Source organism: Podarcis filfolensis (genome assembly GCF_964270895.1).
Source record: "Podarcis filfolensis genome assembly, chromosome: 16".
Taxonomy (NCBI): Eukaryota; Metazoa; Chordata; class Lepidosauria; order Squamata; family Lacertidae; genus Podarcis; species Podarcis filfolensis.
The window spans coordinates 32235503-32242046 of NC_139620.1; the positions used below are offsets into that span (position 1 = coordinate 32235503).

The window sequence follows — 6544 nt, forward strand, 5'->3', positions numbered from 1 at the left end:
CCCAGGAAGAATGGTGCTTTGTCATCCATGGCCTTTTCTCCACCTTTTGCCTTGAGTGCTGCTGAATAAATGCACTATGAGTTCTGAATACCAAAGACGTCTCTTTGTTTTAATTAGCTCCCTAATAACTTCTCGAAGGCAATCCAAAGTAGTCTGGTAAATGGCTCAGCTTAATTTTTAGGGAGTAAACTTGTGCTAATGGGTCACCACCACCTTTGCCTTGTGGGAAGGGCTGCAGCTCAGCAGCTGAGCATCTGCTTTGCGTGAACATCCCAGGATCAATCCTGGACATCTCCCCGGCCTGAAACCCCCAGAGAGCTGCTGCCAGTCAGTGCAGGCTATACTGAGCTAGTTGGAGCCCAAATTGTCTGACTCAGTGTAAGGCATCTTCCAATGTGCATGGGGAATCTGTTGCCTGCCTGATGTTGGAGGCTGCAATTCCCATCAGCTCTGGTTTTGGGAAACTCCTTAAGTGATCCAATTTTTCCCTAATTTAAAAGCCAAGAAAGTTATTTTCCTTATGGATATACATGTACCTTTAAGCTCTTGAGCTGACCTCTCTATCTCTTTGTTGTTTAGACTGATACCTGTTAGGTTGCATCCTGTTTACAACCTCTTCTTTCTCTCTTGAATCTCAAGATGACAGGTCAAGCTGGAGCTAACCTCTGAGAACAAAGGAGCAAGCAACGGCTACCTTGTTTATCTCTAGATTAGGTAGGTAGGTTAGAAATGGAAACTTTTCCGTCCAAGTTATGTGCTTCATACAATAAGAGTGGCTGGGGAAACCCAGCCAGATGGGCAGGGTACAAATAATAAATTATTATTATTATTATTATTATTATTATTATTATTATTATTAGCTTTGTTATTTCACTCACTCTGCAAGCATCTCTCTGAGTCTGATAACAGGTAAAGTCTGCTCTGTATCCAGATTCACAAACCTTACACTGCACACTTTGGATACATTAGGTCAGTGGGCACACCCTTCCTGTAATCACGACCTACCTAATTTGCACTCCCTCAAACTATTTGCAATTTTTTTAAAAAAGTTATATTTGGAAATGTGCACTTCTCCCAATAATAAGATGCAGTCCTCCAAGCAAACAGTGTGTGCAAAAATGCTTACAGTACGGTGAAGCCACCATAAAAATACAGATATTAGTGAAAAATAATATGCAACGTGCAGTATACAGTGGTACCTCTGGTTAAGAACTTAATTCGTTCCAGAGGTCCGTTCTTAACCTGAAACTGTTCTTAACCTGAGGTACCACTTTAGCTAATGGGGCCTCCCGCTGCTGTCGCTCCACCACTGTGTGATTTCTGTTCTCATCCTGAAGCAATGTTCTTAACCCAAGGTACTACTTCTGGGTTAGCAGAGTCTGTAACCTGAAGCGTCTGTAACCCGAGGTACCACTGTATTATGGGCAAGTGCTTTGCAAAAATGTATATATTGGGAGAAAGTTCGCACTGGAATGCAGATGTGTTTTAATGAGGATGTTAAAAAGAAATGGCGAGTGATGCAGAAAAATGAAGAGTGCAGAAATGAGAAAGAGAGAAACCAAAATTGATGGGTTTATCCATCTCAAGTGGCTGTGGAGCACTCTGGCTTATTATGAGGGAGAGGAAATTGCTGGCCAAGCGCCAACTTAGTGCATCTCATAGGCAACATTTCTGCTAACTCATATCTGATATTTTCCAAATGTAGAAAGTGTTACCTCCACACATACACCCTCCCTGGCATCCTGATAAGCTTTTTTTTTTATTTGTTTCCATCTGTTCCATACAGATCACTTTTGCAGTTTATTTGAAACAAGAAACAGCCTTTACAAATCCCTACAGATGGCTTTTAAAGGCTTTGTGAAAGGTAAAGATAAGATCAAGAAAACCCTGTGTGTTTGCCCAGGGCGGGGGCTTGAGGTGGGAGCGAATGGTGGGAGAGATAGGAAATGGTATATTTGCTTCTCTCTACTTCTGCATTACAGCTGCAAACCATGTCCAATCAGAGCATATGATATGTTTCCATTTCTGCCTGAAGTGTCCCTCTAAAAAGGCAGTCTCGCTTGGCTTCCAGCATGCAATTGCTGCTGGTGAAGCGAAGGCTCCCTTCCTTTCAAGCATTCTAGGAAATACAGGCAAGAAGCACAACAATACATTGCAGTAAATCCTCTCCTTTCTAACAAGAGTTCTTAAGGGCTGTTTCATGGAAGATGGAGCAAACTTGTTTTCTGCTGCTCCAGAGGGTAGGACTCGAACCAATGGATTCAAACCACAAGAAAGGAGATTCCGACGAAATGTTAGGAGAAACTTTCTGGGGGAAAGAGCTGCTTGATAGTGGAACAGACTACCTTGGACGGTTGGTGTACTCTCCTTCTTTGGTAATTTTTAAACAAAGGTTGGTTGGTCGGTCATCTGTTGGGGATTCTTTAGCTGAACATTGGGGCAGATGGGAGTCCAGGTCTGGCAACATCTGCGGAGCACCGCATTGTCTACTCCTGGGTTGCACTTGTCAATTAAACCACCATTTGATAGATTTAAAAAGTAACCCAGTTCATTGTGCACCAGGCTGTTTTTTAAAGAATGATTTTAATACAAGGTGTTGTGTTTTTTTAAAAAATCTTATTGAGGTTCCATGGAGGAACCCACAGAGCAAAGGCAGGTAAGATGCTACAGCACCACGGAGAGCTCCAAATGAGCAACTTGCACTTATGAGGCAGGGATGGGGAAACTTTTCCACCCTGAGGGCCACATTCCATTCTGAGCAACCTTCCAAGGACCACAAACCAGCGATGGGCAAGTCCAGAAGCAAAAGTGGGTGGAGCAACTTGCAGGGGGTCTTTATGACCCCCATCTGAAAACAAATAGATATTCTGCAGAAATGAAGCAGAGGATGGGTGGGATGAGGATTCCAAAGGGAGTTGTTATAGAAGAACATATTATAACAATAGTATAAACACTTCATTGGTTTACATCTTTGTGATATGAAGAATGTAGGTTGTTATAATTGGAGCGGGTTGCAAATGGTGCTTTTAAAGCCCAAGTCATTGATCCCCCCCCCCCTTGCTGGTCTGCAAGATGCCGACAGAGTTCCACTTTCACGCATCTTTACCAAGTGTTTATGCATCCAAACACAACCACTGTGTAGAATGATTTTGCATCCAGGCTACGAGTCGGTAAAACAAATGTCTGTTGCAAAAATTTTTAAACTGCTACAGCCGAGTGCCTAATTTGCAATGAATAATTAATTAGACGATGAAGCTTCCCTTCTGTGGAAGGGAATACCCATGAATGGAGGATGCAGTTGTGATCATTTTGTTGTTGTTGTTTTAAATTATGTGGAAATGTCTAGGAAGGCCTTTCCTGAAAGTATAATCTCCCATGGAAATGGAATAAATGGAAAGCATTTATTGGGATCCAGATCCTTAGACCACCACATCCAGGACCAGGGTCAAGAGCAGAAATGTCAGGCATCTGCTGAGGAGCCACACCACCCCTAAACAAAGGTCCTCTTACAAGAACCCCCTGGACCTGTTGCAATGACTCACTGAAGAAAGGAGGGACATGGAGAGTATCTTCACTTGGGATCCTCCTCAGCCTGGAGTAGACATTGACCCTATCCCTGTTTGCCAAAGTAACATAGGAACCTGCTTTATACAGAGACAGACTACTGGTCCATCTAATACAGGACTGTTTACATCAACTGTAGGCATCACTCCAGGATTTCAGAGATGCCAGGGATTGAACCTGGGACTTTCTGCATGCAAAGCAGGTGGCCTACCAGTGAGCTATGTCCCACCCCCACTGTAAAATCAACGGAGAAGCCTCTGCAAGCTGCTAGGGAGGGCAGGCATGCCTTGAACTATCCCTGGCATCTCTACGTGGGGCTGGGAGAAACCCCTGTTTGAAATCCAAGAGAGCTGCATGGATTTAGATCAGGGGCGCAGAACTTGCGGCCCTCAATACTAGCATAATAGTCGCTTCCCTCTTTTTTGGGTCCCTAACATCATTCCCAAAACATTCACCGCATAATAGTCTCAGGGCATTCGCAGTACGCATTCTCTGTACCAGCCAAAGGTGCAAGGTGAGCAGATGGGTAGGCAAGGCTGCCATGAGCAACATAAACATAACTATGTTCGTTAATAAAAATTGTTTCCTCGCATAATGGTTGTGCCTCAGCTTTCTGAAAAGAAAAATCAGCATTAAAAACGTGACCATTACGCGGTGAAATACGGTATATTGTTGGACTGCAACTCCTGGCATCCCCTGACCATTGACCATGCTGGCTGGGGCTGTTGGGAGTTGGAATCCAACAACATTTGGTGGGCAACAGGTTCCTAAGCCCTAGAGCAGCCTTTCTCAACCTGTGGGTCCCCAGATGTTGAACTACAACTCCCATCACTCCTAGCAAGCAAGGCCTGGGCTCAGGGATGATGGGAGTTGTAGTCCAACAACATCTGGGGACCCACAGGTTGAGAACCGCTGCCCTAGAGCATACTGTGGAACATGGAGAGAGTACAATTTTAAGAAATGAATAAGAACTACCACATCTAGATCACTGTTGTTTTCACATAATGGATGTGAGTTTATCAGTGCTAGCTATTTATAGGGGTGGGGGAGAAAAAAGAATGCCTTTTGTATGACTGCCTGGTTTTTTGTTTGTTTGTTAAAAAATAAAAATAAAAAGCAATATCATCCCATCTGAAAGAAATGTTAAAAAATCTTCCACCAGCTGTTTGCAATTTTGTTCCGCTACTAGAAATGAAACGTTGGCTGTGCAGTGTTCTGCCTTAAGGAATCCAGCTCCTTCAAATGCCCTTCTGAAGCTCCGCACTGGTTTATTCAACAGCCATCTTCTGCTGAGAAATCTTTAACTGAGCAATCATTTCTACATCTGGGCCTGCAGCTGTTTCCTGAACACCCTAATAACCTTTCTCAATAAGAGCATTTGCTTTTCAACTGTGTATGATTCTCTCTCTCTCCCTCTCTCTCTCTCTCTCTCTCTCTGTGTGTGTGTTTCTGTCTAGTTGCACTCAGGCTTGAGCCGGGCTACTTAGAGTCCTCTGAATTTAAGCTACATTGTGTTTTCTCAGTGCTGCCTGGGGCAAGCTCCACCACCAGGCAGAGAGGCAGCTGATGTGTGTGCTTGTGGAGGGGGGGCCCAGGCAAGTAGCAGCAGCAAGGAGCCTGGTGGCAGGACAGTGTGCACCATGCAGTGGCGTAGCATGGGGGGGGGCATAGGAGCAGTTGCCCCGGGCACAAAATTGTTAGGAGGTGCAAAATTTCAGTACTTGGTGCTTCCTCAACACAGCTGTGCACTTCTGTCGTTGGGCTTTATTGAAAACGGCTTCTCCATGTGAACCAGGAAATGACGTCTCCAGACAACGGAATGGCTCTCCTCTCCTTATCTCTGCAGCTGCATTCTCCTGGGTGACACATCCACCTGTCTTGGGAGACAAAGGAGGAGTGTGCCTTGGAACTGTTGGAAGGTTGCAGCGCCTGCTGTGGCTGTAGAGACTGATACAGGAGAGACATGTTTTGTTGCAGCTAAAGCAGATGAAGGTGTCTTCGCTAATATAGACATTTTTATGCACACTTTCCTCTAATACACAATTTGCAAGCCCACGCGCTAAACTCTGTCCTTGGAGCCTCCCTCCCCACAAGAAAGAGACACCCCACAAGAAAGAGACAAGAAAGGACACCAAGGTATGGGTCCAAATTAGGCCACAACGTTATTGAATTTCAGATGTAGGAAACTTGGCCTTGGAAGGTATCCCTCTCAACCCACTGGGGCTGAGGATGTGCAGGGCCAGACATGTGCCTGTGAGGGAACTGTAAAGCATGAGCTTACACAGTGTGCCCACGCACTGCACCTAAGTTGGGCGTTTGACCTACTTGCCGCTGCTCTAGGGCCAGTGACTCTTGCAATCACCCTTTAATGGGCCCTGCGAACGCCACCGCATGGGGGTGCATGAGATGCTCCCCTCCAAACTCGAAGGTCGACCAAAGGATACATAACAAGGCCCCAAAACCCGCCAAAGTTGTGATGAATTGCTACGGGGAAGGCAAAACTTGCCAATGCAGGGAAATTCCTTCCTGGTTCTGAATACAGCAACCATCTTAGGACCATAGCAGCGCCCGCTAACCTGAAACGCAAAGGTTAGGCTGCAAAGAAGGAAAAGGTGACAAGAAAGCCAAATTCATTATTTAGGGGATGTCTGGTAGGTGATCCTGGAAAAGAAGGAAGAAGAATGAGCATTGGTCGAAGGATCAGCCCCTGTACCTGTCCCAGGCCACAACCCCGCTGGCAGCCCATTGGTCTGCCATGCAGGGGCAGGCCAAAGACACCCGGTTACAATAGATTTGGCTGGCATGCGTATATATGGTATGACAAGGTTAAAGCTCATCAAGGTTTTAAAAACCACATTGTTAGGAAAGCATTATATAATGTGTGGACCCGGTATAAAGATTTGTTAGAAAACAAAACCCCTAGGTGGTTGTCACCAATGGAAGCTAAGGAAGTAAAAAAACTTAATATGGAATCAAAATG

The 6544-nt window shown here is 45.0% G+C and overlaps 1 long non-coding RNA gene across 1 annotated transcript; it reads left to right on the top strand.

The window, feature by feature from the left end:
- The first annotated feature begins 648 nt into the window (after positions 1 to 648).
- Positions 649 to 4902, top strand: LOC310751496. Its single transcript, XR_014542564.1, has 4 exons — positions 649 to 718; positions 1787 to 1864; positions 2238 to 2357; positions 4754 to 4902. It is a non-coding gene; the product is annotated as an uncharacterized lncRNA (long non-coding RNA).
- Positions 4903 to 6544: the final 1642 nt, after the last annotated feature.